The sequence below is a fragment of the Diplotaxodon limnothrissa genome, linkage group LG7 (genome assembly GCF_057381915.1).
Source record: "Diplotaxodon limnothrissa isolate DT_005_m linkage group LG7, D_limnothrissa_male_GT1.1, whole genome shotgun sequence".
NCBI lineage: Eukaryota > Metazoa > Chordata > Actinopteri > Cichliformes > Cichlidae > Diplotaxodon > Diplotaxodon limnothrissa.
In genome coordinates, this window is record NC_140602.1 from 26,345,360 (window position 1) to 26,360,710 (window position 15,351).

A 15,351-nucleotide genomic window follows, 5' to 3' on the forward strand; every position below is an offset into this window, starting at 1 on the left:
AGTATGAGTTGTTTTTCAGGGGGGTAAATATTTTGTTACCTTAATACTCCTGTTGCAGCTGGTGGGTCCACTCATTAGAGCAGGCAATAAACTTGAGTTTACAACTTATACTGATGCTTTACCTTTAAACATCTTTTTTTAATGATATTTCTATGTTAAGGAATGTTTAGCAGCACAGACTTTAAGTCTTTCTTGGCTGAAGGCCTTCCTCATCAGACAAGCAGTGTGGGCCGTGTAAATAGAGCAGGGATAGAAAGGAAACAGTGAAGTGTATCTGGGCATACAGGTATACTGGTTGACATGGGATGAATGCTTTTTGAGTAATGAATTCAGAAAGAGGCAGAAGCCAAGAATAACATATGCTGCAGACAGATAAGTGTGATGAGTAACACCTAAACAGGTTCAGCAAATAATTTGTTAATTGTTCAGAAATTTACCAGCGGATCACAGGTAGGATGGTGGGATGACACCAACTTGCTTGTGTTACACCTTCAAATAAAAGACACATTCAGTACCTTGTTGTGTTCATATGCATAAACAAGGATTTGAGTTACTAAATATAGTCCCATGTTTTGTTTTGTTTTTTGTCTTTTTCAGAAAAGTCAGTGGAACTAAAAATTAGATATGTTCATGCCAATAAATGGAGGAGAAGAGAGGAAAAGAAAAAGGGAAAAAAAGGCTGAACTATATTTAGGCGTTGGCTGCTAGAGATTCCCATGATGCACTGACTATTTTTTCTTCAATCTTGGTCTTGTCTTCCTCCCATCCCCCCAACCAGTTATGGCAGATGGCCACCCCTTCCTGAGCCCAAGTTTCTGCCTGTTAAAAGGGAGTGTTTCTTTTCCACTGTCGCTTGCTTATAGGGGGTCGTATTATTGTTGGGGTTTTCTCTGTAGTATTATTATAGGGTCTTCCTCGGGCAACTGTTGTTGTGATTTGATGGTGGATAAATAAAATAAAATTGAACTGAATACTCTCCAAAAAAAAAAACCTTTGGGACAAGTTGAACAAGACTTACGGAAGCCAGCACACCTTAATATTAAGTTTAAGATAACTATAAAATAGAGGTAACTCATTCAGTTCAGGAATTTTTAAAAACATGTTTAGTCTTGTAAACAGTGCTGTGAAAAAGCCTTGAACCACCAGTGGCCCTGATGTTCATGAGCCCATATCTGGTCCAAGACGTTCTCGTTGTATGGCAAAGCCCAAAGTTAACTAGCAAACAAATAAAAAAAAGAGCACATAAAAAAACACAGAGGCAGCCGTCACAGGTGACACCTTGTAAATTTTTTTTATGTTTAAAAATTCCCACCATGCCTTGAGGGAAGTGTTTATAAGGTTTTTAAAACAGTTATGAATCTTAATGGTCAGAAAGATCCCCGGCAGGCAGATCAAACATTTTGACTTAGAGTGCTTGGTTTAGGCCTAGCCAAGGACTGTCTAACAAACTTGATTTGATCCATTTTAAAACATACAGTAATCTTTTAGCTAAGAAGTAGTGATACAAAATTTGGCATTCCAGACCACCAATATTTTTGGAGTTTTTAAACTTTTTTGGTAAATGGTCTGTATTTGTATAGCACTTTTAGTAGTCCTCCCTAGGTACCCCAAAGCGCTTTACACACCCAGTCATCCACATAATTCACACACTGGTGGAGGCAGCTACAGTTGTAGCCACAGCTGCCCTGGGGAAGACTGACAGAAGCGAGGCTGCCATATCGCGCCATCGGCCCTTCTGGCCAACACCAGTAAGCGGTAGGTGAAGTGTCTTGCCCAAGGACACAACGACCAAGACTGTCCGAGCCGGGGCTCAAACCGGCAACCTTCCGATTACAAGGCGAACTCCCAACTCTTGAGCCACAATCGACCCTTTTTGTGGTGGTTTGTCTTTCTATAAGAATTTTGAGATGTTTGGGTCAAGTGACTTTGTGATAACACATGCATTTGGAGAGCTGTATAGTATTTTTATCCAGTCAATGAAGAATGAGCCAAACCTAATTTCTGTGGAACTTCTTATATAAATTTCCAGTTAACCCGTTAAATGCTTTTATCTCCATCTAAATAAACAGCTATTCCTTATTTACCATTAATAAGTTGACATGGAATTATTGCCATGTTCAAAGTTTTCCAAAGGCAGCCTTTCAACTAGAAATTGCACCATCTTATCAATTATTTCATTAAATTATCATTTTTGTTTTCTTATGTTCCTAATTATATGTTCTCGTGGTGAGGCAGCATAGGCATCTTCTGATTATGTTTTTGCTGTAATTTTAATATTAAAGAGTTTTTTTTCTTAATTCAACAATAAGATACTGTTTTACTCTGCATTCCCAAAGAACACATATGTCATTCTTGGCAGGTCACTGTTTTCAAAGTATGTTACTCACTTGTTTTTAAATCTCCACTTCCTTTTATTTGTCAAAGAGAGACACTGGTGCATAATCACATTATAGTAATGGGATGAATCTGAGCATTTTGGATGTCCGTTATAATGAAGCTGCTAAAAAGTAGTATAAGCAAAAATGTAAGAGGTGTACTGATGAAAAGAAGTTGCAATCCTTGAAAATGTTGCATTGTAAAAACCAAAATGCTTCATGTACTGTTTAAGAATGGTTATAGACTACCAGTACCTCTGACTCAGTGCTTTACTGGACCTATCAATGGATTAAATGCTAAGCTGATACTTCCTCCTATTATAAGTGTGGTACCAGAGCAATCAAAAAGTGAAGTGAAGAAGGTATGAAAAAGGAGGGGTTATCAACATTTCATCCATGGCAAGAAATAAATTCATATTTTGAATATATAAATATTATATATTAGTATAAGTATTATAAATCAACCTTCTGAATCTATGATAGTGTTGCTAATGGTGAAGTTTATAACGGAAGCTGATGGTTTTCATTGTGTCCTCTAATAGTTTCAGGTGAGTCTGAATAACATCTCTTACTATTGTTTCTGGGCCTTCTTCTCCCTTTGCAAGCGACCATAACCATGACTTTAACCGTAACTTTAACCATAAACTTATAACCTTAACCCTATCACATAGAATTTTCCAAAGTGATTCAGGATCAGAATGTAAAACACATTTACATGTATAGATTCATTCCAACTGGCACTCTTGCCTCCGAACATACCGACGGTTTGTCACATTCGTCGGTATGTTTCACGTTGGGATGAGAACGTGTTGACAACTAACACTGTCACCCTGACAACTATCAATACGAAGCTGCAAACTGTCACTATATATGGCTTCTGTAAATCCACCAAACTGTCTATAAAAGTACTTAATATATTAAAATATGAAGACATTATCTCTTTGCTAAGATACCTGTTTGATAATAATCAGGGCAAATATGATGTTTTCATAGCATTACCTTTACCTTTTTATACCTGACAAAACAGATTATGAAATGTGAATATTCACAACCTGAACCCTTCGATACCAAAGATAAAACATGCAGTTCCTGTTGTTGTTATTTTTTCCTGAGTATTACTAATGAAGATTACGATATGCTGCGAAGTTGCCGTCCTGAATCTGTCAGTGCAGATGAAGCCTGGAGCTGCACTGGAGCCTTTAGTTCAGTTATTAGTCATCAGTCCTCTCCTGCTGTCATCTAACATGTTGTCTTCACTTCATGCTAAGATGGAAGAGCTGAACTCCATCATGTTGTCTAGATATATTCAAATCAAGCCTTTTGTTAAAACGGTTGTCACAAGCAACAGTAAGTCAGAAAAATACCCTTTTCCAAGTCGTAGGCATGGGTTGCTATTAATGCCGGAAAACCATTACTGAGTGTGACAGAACAATTTCACTACACTGACTATTCAGTGGAGGTAATAATACTGCAAACTGTTGCTAGTTTACTCTCTACCACACCTAAACTTTGAAAGTTTTTGGATGCAACACCAGAAATTCCATAAGTTGCAGTTGCCATACTTCAGTATCTAGCTAGCGCTGCAAAAGCGGAGAAAGCATAAAGCGAATAATGTTTTTTAAGTAGCAGGTAATTCCTAAGTAGCATAATTCTAAATGCAACATTTCTATCAGCTCAACAAACACCAGCAAACACAAACTGTGTGTGCTGTTTGTCACACACCTAAAGGTGCAGCTGCTGTTTTTCACAGGGAGAGAATGAGACTGCACTCAGAGATGAAGAAAGGCAGGAAAGACAGCACAGGAGAGGAAGAAGACAGGTTAGTTTCAAAGGTAAAGACTGTTCAGTGCTATATAAAAAAAACCTTGAAATTTAAAGTTTACATTTAAGTCCTCATATTTTAAATCAGATATTGGGTGTGTGCGTGTGACAATATGCTTTTTCATATTGTAAAACATGCTGCAAAACAAACTAAGGTAAAGTATGTTATTTAAAATTTGCATGAAAATACTCTGCAGTCTAGTGCATGATAAACTGGTTAAGTGCATTAATGTTAAGAATTTAAAATAAAGCACTGTGTTGGACTGGTGCACAGAGACTGTGGTGCTCATGGTCAGAGTTGGATCACATTAAATATAGTAGAGATGAATTTGAAGTTAAGCTGATGGTGCTTAGATTCATTCACTGAATTCCACTTCATACTATTTGGTATAAAGGCAGCGTGAACAGTGTACTGACAGTGTAGCGGATGGAACAGGACAACTCATAAAACACCTGCTTACATCTTGTTAAATTCACAAAGAGCAGTAGGGCAGCAGTAGTCCAGATCAGCTGATCACAGCATGTACACAAAGAAAATCTGCCGGAGCCCATAATAGAAATTGATTCTTTTGCACATGCTGAGCCACTACAACCTGTTTCAGGGTTCTGCCAACTGCTGACTTCCATATTAACCTCTAACTGTACTAATTTTCTGTTTAGAATCAAATTCACTCTCTACAATGTAGGCAACAGAAATAAGAGCTATTTTGTTTTCCTTTTTTGTCTGCCTTTTTTCTACTTAGGTGATTCAAGCTAAGTAGACCGATTAGAATAAAAATGTAAACTCAATTAAAATTTATATATTATTACATTAATATAGTGCATAGTTCATTTAGTTTTGTACAAAAAGAGCTCAAAGAAATGAAAATCAAAGACTTACTTTTTGCTTACTTATTCTGAGTACATTTCAGAGCCTGTACTTTTTCACTTTTACTTGAGTAAAAAGGTTGAATAGGGGCTTTTACTGGAGTATTTTTTCAACTCTAGTGTCTGTACTTGCATACAGAATGCCTGTACATTTGCCACCTCTGACCATTACACAACAGCGCTTGTAACAACATGCCCTGTATTAAAAGATAAAGTCCCTACAATGTGATAAAGAGAACAGTCAACCCCCAGCAATGGAGGAAGCAATAGTGACAGTGGGGAGAAAGAACTCACTTTTGGTTGGGCAGCACAGTTCCTGGCAGTGCACATTTTTCAGAACTTCTCCTGGTCCAACGACACAACATCACTGGCCAAGAAGGCTCAGTCTGCAAGATTATCGGTGTCCCTCTGCCCTCCTTAATAGACATTTATGAAACCAGCCTCATCAGCAGAGCCATCAGCAATGCTGGCAACCACCTCACCCTGAGCCTACTGCCCTCAGGGAGGAGATATCGGAGGCTCAGTGCTTGCTCCATGACACTGTTGAACAGCTTTATTCACCATGCTATAAGGAGGCTGAACTTTGTTTACCCCATCCACTGTCACTGTGAAGTTGTCTTACTGATGTCTTCATTTTATTCAACTTACTATACTTATTCAACTATTGTGTCATTGTTTTATTATGTGTTTTATCTTATTGTACAGTGTCCTTTGGTGTCTTGAAAGGCGCTTTATAAATAAAATGTATTATTATTATTATTATTATTATTATTATTATTATTATTAATAATAATAATAATTATTATTATTATTTATTATTATTATTATTATTATTATTATTATTATTATTATTATTATTATTATTATTATTATTATTATTATTAACTTCCTAAGGACAGAATAAAACCTTCATCAAACTAGGTTGAATGTGTTTTATTCACCCTAAAGGAGAATGAACTAAGAATGATGTGAGCATACACACTGCCAGCATGGCTGTGGACAAATGCAGCATTTTACTGTTCTTCTAATCCTGTTGTCTGCATAAGCTGAGAATACCACCTGCAGCAGACTTTAATATTTCCAGTTGATTTGTTTGTTTGTTTTTAATGAGGACCCTTCATAAGGGTTTAATCTCCAGTTGGAGACTACACAGTAAACTACAATGTATAAACAATGGTACAATGTACCATGTTTACTGAGGCCTAAGTTAACATCCTCCAAGCCAATAGCCATCATCATCTTGAGCATCATAATAAAAAAAACATTGAATGTATTTAAGTGTAATTTATTGACAGTCCAGATAACCTTTTGCTAACCCCAACATGGAATATCTGCCACTGCTGATGGAGGAGTTTATTTTAGGATACAGTTATGTACAAAACTGCTCTGCAGTATATTAGGTCCATATAAGTTGTGCCTTCATTTGAGAATGCTATTTGTGCAAAGAGAGTCTTATATAAGAAGCATGTTATGAGTGGTTTAAAGTAGACTGGAATGCAGAACAAGACAGAGACTGACAAGTTGAGCAAACAAAAGATTTAATGTAACAAAAGATAATGCATCAGAAGTTAAAACAACAAGATTAATTCAAAAGGCGAAAGAACCAACACAAACACAATCAGGGAGAAATGGCAGGAAACCCAGGCAGAGCCAGGGGCATCAGAGGTTGATTCAGGCCATGGTGCAGATAGGAAGCATAATCTTTAATGAAGAGTGTTTTGGAAGTGAAAAGATTGTTATGTGAGGGAGCTACAATTGCGGGTACCACCAGAAGACACATGTTAAGTGTGTTCTATGTCTTCTGCAGAATAAACCGTGAAAAGCCAAGCTCTATGGGCGTCTGTGATTTATGAAGAGCTGGAATTGTTACAGTTAGACAGATTGAAACTGGATGGATTGATGTTGAATTATTTTGGAGTATATACCCCACAAGTTGGATGCCAAGAGGAATTCTGGAATAACTTGATTTAAGCAATATTATTGAGTAAGCAGGTGAAGACTTGCCAAATGGCTGAAATGCAGCGACCCTGGTTTGAGTCCAATCCCTTTCCTGCATCTGCTTTCCATTCTATTGTTATATACTGTATGAACCACAAGTATGCCTGTAGTCCAAGAACAAAGTACTCTATTAGGATGATATAGTCCTAACTGGTGTTCTGGATTTAACAGGGAGTCAATAAAGAAATGGCATAAGAATATGGGAGAAATATGCTCTCTCTTTCTTGTCCCTGTCATTACTCCCACTGCAGAATTCTGGATCAACTGAAAGCCTCTCAGTCAGCCTAAATTACAACCTGGTAATAATGAACAGCAGTCAAGCCTAGGACTAGTAAATGCATGAGCTACTTTTTCCAGCATCATTCCAGTTTCTAATTTAGAGATATTGCATAAATGTAAGAAAGCAGTCCTACACATTTATTGAAGGGCATATTCTAGTTTAAAAATTACTAAGAAGAATTCACAGGAGCAAGGAATACTAAATACTGTTGTAAGTAAAACTGGGCACTAAACATATAGGAAACGTATTACCAAAATAAAACATGAAAAAACAAATAGAGACAAGGTCTCAAACATATGAACTTGACACAGAAAGACAACCATGGACTCTGGAAGGCAGACAAGAATAAGGGCACAGAAAGAAAGCACCAAGAGGACTCATAAGCCAAGGAACTAAGATTAGTGCCACAAATAATTAAACCACAGAAAACCAATAATAAAGATGAGAGTGATATCAGAAACCTTATGAACATAAGGAAACACAAAATTGACTGATTTATCACTTTTTGAGAGGTAGATATCCTCTGTTTCTCTGATATAGAGTCCCTTTTGTTCCTATGGGACCACAACGTCAAACATGGAGCACATGGTGACTGTAGCCACCAACATTTTTTGGTATGATTTCTTAGGTGTTGGAGAACTAAATCAATGGAAGAGGGGCAGACACGGAGTGAGACAGAGACTTCAGTTGCAAGGCCATTGGAGGATCCCTCCTGTCACAATCATCCATGCCAATGCACAATCTTTACGCAATAAAACTGACTGTCTTCAGTCAAATGTCAGTTTTTTAACAAAGCACAAGAATGTCAGCCTTATTACCCTGATGGAGGGACTTAAAATAAGGGCTTAATCAATGGTTTTAAGTCCACTTGGTGTGTGGTCAGAGGAGATACTTGTGTTTTTCTTGTATTGACTGAGCCTTATTCTAAAATGTTTGCTATGACTTGAATGAAATAACAGACTGTCACAGAATAAGTGTGAGGACCTGTCAATCCCAAAGGAGGAAATGGACATATTTTCAAATATCAAACCTTGGATGTGTAAAGCTTTGAAAAAATATTATAAATCAGAGGACTGTTGCATTTAACAGTCGGTGATGGTTGTGTTCAGGGCAGAGAGTTTTCTGGAATTTTTTCTATTTCTCTTCTCAGTGTCTCTTGAGCTTCCGGGGGTTCTTCACATTTTAAAAGGACTGCATTACTGATGTATAATGCATTCTTGTGAAAACTTCACTTTTGTGTACCACTCAGGAAAAATTACCCCCCCTTCAATTTGCCAGTAGATCGGTTTGAACCTTAACCAGCAATGAGTTCATGAATTTCTTTACAAATAAAATTTTAACTATTTGAGAAAAAATGATTTATAACCATCTGACAGACATATCATTATGTACAGCTACTTTGAGTACTGCTATTACATAGACCCTTTCTAACTGATTTGATTTACTCAGTTAACTTCAATAATTACTTCCTCCAAATCTCAACATGTTTATTAGACGTCATTCCTACAAGACTGCTCAAAGAAGTCCTACCATGAATTAATGGTAGGATTGATCATATTAATTTACAAATATGATGAGTCTGTTCTCATTACTGGGCCACAGGCCTTTAAAGTGTCATGCTTAAACCATTACTGCCATGGTGCTGGGTCTGGAGGCCCAGTCTATTTGTTTTGATTATTGGAATTCTGGGATTTAGTGGTTTTTCATGGTTTCGTTTTTTATTTCTTGCTCATTTAGTCATCCTTTTCTAGTTGTTAGGTTTTGTTTCTGTGTCTGTAAGATGTTTGAGATCTAAGAGAGGTGATCAGGGAATCGCAGGCTTCTAAGGGCTCACAGGTTTGGGAATCACAGAGAGAACTGGCTGATGCAAGGAACTGGCAATGATTAAATCTTTGTTCAAGCCTTGAGTAGCCAGCCGAATAGACGATGAACAGCGGGTGAGTCAGGACAGCTGATTACTGACAGGTGAGCTGCTGACAGGGAGACAGAGAGACAGAGAGACCCAAAACGAAGTACAATGTGCACAAACACCAACACAGAGAAGCAGGGAAGTGAGACTCAGGGATCATGACACAGAAAAACGTATTCACACTAAATGTAGGTGCTGTGGACCAAACTGTTCCAGAAACTGCCTCTTAGTGTTGAACTGACAGTAATAAAACTGTTATAGAGCTTTACTTACCGTCACCCTGTGGTGGACTGCTGAGCTGAGATGCATACACAAGGCTTTGTTTGTGTTTCAATATCACAGTTATTTAAATTTACCTAACATCATTATTTATCGAGTGCCTGTAGCGCATCAGGAGGTCATCTACTAGTTGGAATGTTGGTGGTTCTATCCCTGGCTGCTCCAGTCTGCATGCCAAGTATTCTTGATAGAAAGCATCTCAGTGGAGAGAGAAAATAAGGCATAGTGTTTGTATGAATGTGTTTGAATGGGTGAATGAAACAAGTTTTGCGTAGGAAAACTACATAGGAAACAGTCTATTTACTATTTAATTAATGTTGTTCCACAAGCAACACTTAAACTGTCCAAACACTTTGCTGTGAACACATAGCTTTGCAAAATAAAGTTTCTGCAAAGCCGGGAGACATTTTCTGGCAAAAACAAAGAAGCTCAAAGATACTGTTGCTTTTAAAAAAATTTCAGTTGCAGTTCGTTCAGATTTAGCGAGCAGAACTACTCACTTAGATTTAGGTTAGCTTAATAACATTTTTTGGCTAACACAGAAACCTGAAAAACAGCACACATTATTGACCTTTTAGTGCATGTAGTAGGAGGGTTTTTCAGTACCATCTAATATTTTTCTGTTTCCCTTATCAGAAAGAAATATAGTCATTTGCTTCAGTATCAGATTTTTCAGAAGACAAATCTTCTATTCCACATCTTATTGCAGTTCTCATACCTCCTTCTCCATCTTTTGAGCTTTACTTCTATCCTACTTCTTGCACCAATAACCCATAGAGCTCACTTTGCATTTCCTTTCATGTACACATGCAGGAGAAACCTGGATGTTAACTTTGGGATGTATCGGAAAGATACCCTAGATATGTCGAACTTACATCATACTACAGGACCAAGCCAAAACACAAAACAGTTGAAGTAAGGAAACTGCAGAATGGATGTGTGGAGAAGGTGACTTGAGTGTGATGATGGAAAATCAAATGCTCAACTTACTTTTATAACTTCCACTTCACTTATTCCTGCCTTTTCTTATTTGTATCCCTTAAATTTCACATAACGTGAAAATATTTGATTGTGATATGTTTAAATTGGAATAAAGTGTCATTTGAATTGTTAATTTTAAATTTGAGTGTTGAAAGCAGCTTGTATTTTAATTGTAAGAGAGTGTGGCTGGAGTGTTCACACACATCTTCAACCTTTCCCTCTCTCTGTCTGTAGTCCCAGCCTGCTTCAAAATGGCCACCATCGTCCCTGTACCCAAATCCTCCACCATCTCCTCATTGAACGACTGGCGACCTGTAGCCCTGACCCCCATCGTAAGCAAATGCTTCGAGAAGCTGGTCAGGGACTTCATCTGCTCTGCACTACCCGACTCACTGGACCCTCTACAGTTCGCATACCGCCACAACAGGTCCACTGATGATGCCATAGCCCTGACACTACACACTGCCCTGTCACACCTGGAGAAGAGAGACACGTATGTGAGAATGCTGTTTGTAGATTACAGCTCAGCATTCAATACCATCGTTCCCTCGAAGCTGGACAGGAAACTGCAGGATCTAGGACTGAGCAGCTCCCTCTGCAGCTGGATCCTTAGCTTCCTGTCTGACAGACGCCAGGTGGTCAGACTGGGCAGCATCACCTCATCCCCCATCACACTGAACACTGGTGCTCCACAGGGGTGTGTACTGAGCCCTCTCCTGTACTCACTCTACACCTACGACTGCACAGCCACTAACAGCTCCAACATCATTGTGAAGTTTGCGGACGACACTACAGTGGTGGGTCTTATCACCAACGGTGATGAGACAGCTTACAGGGAGGAGGTCAGCGCCCTGACCCACTGGTGTCAAGACAACCATCTCACCCTCAACGTCGCAAAGACAAAGGAGTTGATAGTGGACTTCCGGAGGTGCAGAGAAGTACACACCCCCATCACCATCAACGGCGCTGCTGTGGAGAGAGTGAGCAGCTTCCGGTTCCTTGGAGTACATCTGGCTGAGGATCTTACGTGGTCAGTACACACAAACAAAACAGTGAAGAAGGCGCAGCAGCGCCTCTTCTTTCTCAGGAGACTGAAAAGATTCGGCATGAGCCCCCGCATCCTCAGGACCTTCTATCACTGTGCCATTGAGAGCATCCTCACTGGATGCATCACCACCTGGTATGGCAACAGCACCGCCTACAACTGCAAAGCTCTCCAGAGAGTAGTGCGGTGCTCTGAATGGATAATTGGAGGTGAGCTTCCCTCCCTCCAAGACATCTACAGGAAGCGCTGCCTGAGGAAAGCGGGGAGGATCATCAAGGACTCCAGTCACCCCAGCCATAAACTGTTCAGACTACTTCCATCAGGAAGGAGGTTCTGCAGCATCCGGTCCCGTACCAGCAGACTGAGAGACAGCTTCTTCCACCAGGCCATCAGACTGCTGAACACGTCATAGACACCTCAGCTTCACTACTGGAACTTCAACATTATGCACTCCATACTGTATATAAATGCCACTTGTTTTGCACATTTTCAACTCTGTATATTTTATATATTTTATTATTATTATTATTATTATTATTATTATTATTATTATATTTTTTTTTACTATTTAATTTGTAAAAATGTGTACACACACACACACACACACACACACACGTAGGAAAATATTTAGTATACACATCCAGAAATGCATACACTATTATATATTGTACATATATTTATTAGTTTCAGGTTGGCCATTCTTGTATTTTGCTCGTTTGTGTTGTTGTGTTTGCACATCTCTGTTGCTTGTGGGGCTCGCACACAAGAATTTCACTCGCATGTGCTGTGCCAGTGTGCCTGCACATGTGATGTGACAATAAAAGTGATTTGATTTGATTTGAAGTTTAAACACAATTAGATTTTTGATTTTCTTTTTTTTCAAGACTGACTTTGATTTTGACTTTTCTTATTTTTTCAAGCATTACGTCTTTGATCATGTTTATGCAGTGCCCTGGGTTATTTTCTACGCATGCGCGTAGCAGAATCAGCCTGTCAATTCGAAAGCAAGCGAGGGAAAACTGCTGTGGTAGGTTTTTCACGTTTATTGACAGCGTGTATTATGCTCTTTCATTATAATGACTACTTCAGATTCGTTTTCGGATTTTCTTTTATTAACTTTAATTAGTTTGCAGATAGTTTGTTCGATGGGCGTTTGACGTCGTTGTACTTATGAAAAAGCGTGTGTTGCGTTTTCATAGCGTTTTAGTTTCTTACTCACTTGTAAATACGTACATCATACACAGCACATGCCCAGATGTTTTAATAACAAGCAGACTGCATTCTGGAGTTCGACCGACATCTAAATTAGTAGTATTATTTACGTAAAGAAAAGCAAGTTTATTTAGATCCTCGTTGTCTTCCGCGTGTCCACAACTTCTCAAAGTTTAAGCCATAAACGTGCAGCATTATGTGTCTAATATTATCCGAAATTCCCAGTACGAGGTATATATTTATAAAAAATATATGTATAGTATCTTCTGTTTCATTGCGTTGTTGTCCAGATCAGCAAAATTTAAATTGAAGCATTTCTGAGTGGAGTTTGGTTTGGGGTTATTTGAAAAACAGAACTTATTTCTCGCTTTTCCTTGTTTTCTACCTTAATCCATCAGGTTGCAGGGTCAATAAGAAGTCTTTAATTTTCCTTAAATAAGTGCTAAATGGGTTATGAGTTCGTGTTAAACTGGTTATGGGTTCACGTTAAACTGGATGCTAGCAAAGCTGCTAGTCTTTGTGGTAGTGTTTGCTAGCTAACGACCTCGTTAACAACTTAATTCCCTGTGACATTAGTTGAACGGAAGATAATATTACAGTACAACAGCCCGTTGTCAATACCCAAGTAGGCAAGTTTGTACTTGGTAAGTTCACTTGGAAGTCCAGACTTCCGAGGACTCTACACAAACTTTACAACTGGAAGCGGGGAGTACTTGATGACGTCACAGCTCTGCTCAGCTCACAGTGTGTTTTTACTGCCACCCCCTTAATTTTATTGTGATCAATACTTACAGAAATTCCTCTGATACGCCTAATCACTAGATTTCTTTAAAAACAGTTTATTTAGGAAAGTGTTTTTAATCACTTTGGCAAAATGCTTGGCTATAAAACAGCCATCCATGTGAAATTATTGGGAAAGAGTTCAGTAAAGACTCATTATTTACATTGGTGTGATCTTAGAAGATGGTAATGAACTTTATGCCACTATACTGAAATAAATATTGAATAATCAATATTCATTTTCAAGTAACATACGTATTTGTGTAACATACATGTAATTATAATCTTATACACCTCCACCTATTCTTAGTCTTATTCATAACCATTATTTTATTATTATAATTTGCCTTCTAACATCCATAGAATTATATGCTCTTTTATATCATCTATGATCTGCTTCATAGTGTCTAACAAACTTCATACAGTTAAGCATTAAGAGTCCCTACAGGACTGAAGGATAAACTTCATCTCTCTCAATAACACATTTGACCTGTATACATAGCTCACACTATGTATTGAACAGAAAAGAAACAGATCAAATGTTACAATTACTTTATATCTTATACTATTATTCCTAGACTCTCAAAACTTACATTAAACAGTAGGTATTAACAATAAAGTTGACTAAATATTAAAAAGATGTAATTTGGTCTTTTCCAAAGAATAAATTTGCAAATATACTGACAGTTCTCCACGGAGACATAAAAATTAAATAAAATACTCAGTTATGAATCTTAACTTTAAGCTCAGGCAAACAGATTTCGCTCAGGGAAAAATGAAACACTGACATAAACCAAACATTGATTATTAGCCATAATTTAAGTGAATTATATATTTTTGCAAATGTTGTGCTCCTCTCATCATGCATATTGAAAAATAGCCTATGCGTACTGGCATTCTTGAAGTAAAGGTGCAAAAATTGCATTTGTTTCTTGTAGAGAGGAAAGCTATGCTCCTTTGCTCCTTGTTTGTCATGAAAACGTGACAGAATTTGAATGTTTGGGAGGAAGAGAAGAGTAAACATATGTACACAATTCGAATGTGGTGTGTTTAAAAAAAAACCCAAAAAGAAAATATGACACTTTTTAAACCTTTTGGAGCAACTCTCACTGGTAAAGACACAACAGACTTTAAACTGTTATATTTTACTGTAGCTACTACTGTAGCTTTATGATATTTAGTTAAGAAATACTAAAATAATTTAGATGGTTAAATTATGACTAAAACCAAATGACACTTTAGTCAAAAGACTATCATTAAAACTAAATTAACATTAGCTGTCAAAATTAATACTACTAACTTGTACAAGAACTGATGACTCAGTGGAAACAAAGAAGCTCTAACTAAGAAGCTCTCTTTAGAGGTTACCTTTTCTGCTGCTCCTGGCAGCAGCGATGACTGTTAAATTAAAAACCAAGAATATACTGTCTGCTTATTCTGTCTCTTTAGCAGTAAGTGGTTCTTCATTGTTGGCTAGCTGCATTGAAAGGGGAGAATCTACCTGTTAACCACAATATTTGGGTTTGTTTATATTGTATATATTTGTTTATAGACATTTTAAATGAGGACTGTGGACAAGAGCTGTTTGAGCGAGTTGTGCGCTAGTGGTTCACAGGACCCACAAGCTGAAGTTCAACACTGTCCCCCTTTTTTGGGGGGTTAATTTTTGGGGTTTGTTTCTGTCTTTTTCACTGAGTTGATTGTTCTGTCACAAGTTAGTTAAGATAAACTAAGTATATTAGCAGCAAACAACCAACCGAGTGATGTCACATTCAATACTGGCACAAACTGGTGCTACAGATGC

General features: G+C 37.9%; 1 protein-coding gene across 1 annotated transcript in view; it reads left to right on the forward strand.

Annotated features, from left to right (window-relative positions):
- Nucleotides 1-12,540: 12,540 nt before the first annotated feature.
- The window catches only part of pot1 (protection of telomeres 1 homolog), a 52,743-nt gene continuing 49,932 nt past the window's right edge, over nucleotides 12,541-15,351 (forward strand). Inside the window, exon 1 of the mRNA XM_085359485.1 lies at nucleotides 12,541-12,582. The gene's annotated coding sequence lies outside the window, so the exon portion shown is untranslated. The remainder of the gene's footprint in view (nucleotides 12,583-15,351) is intronic.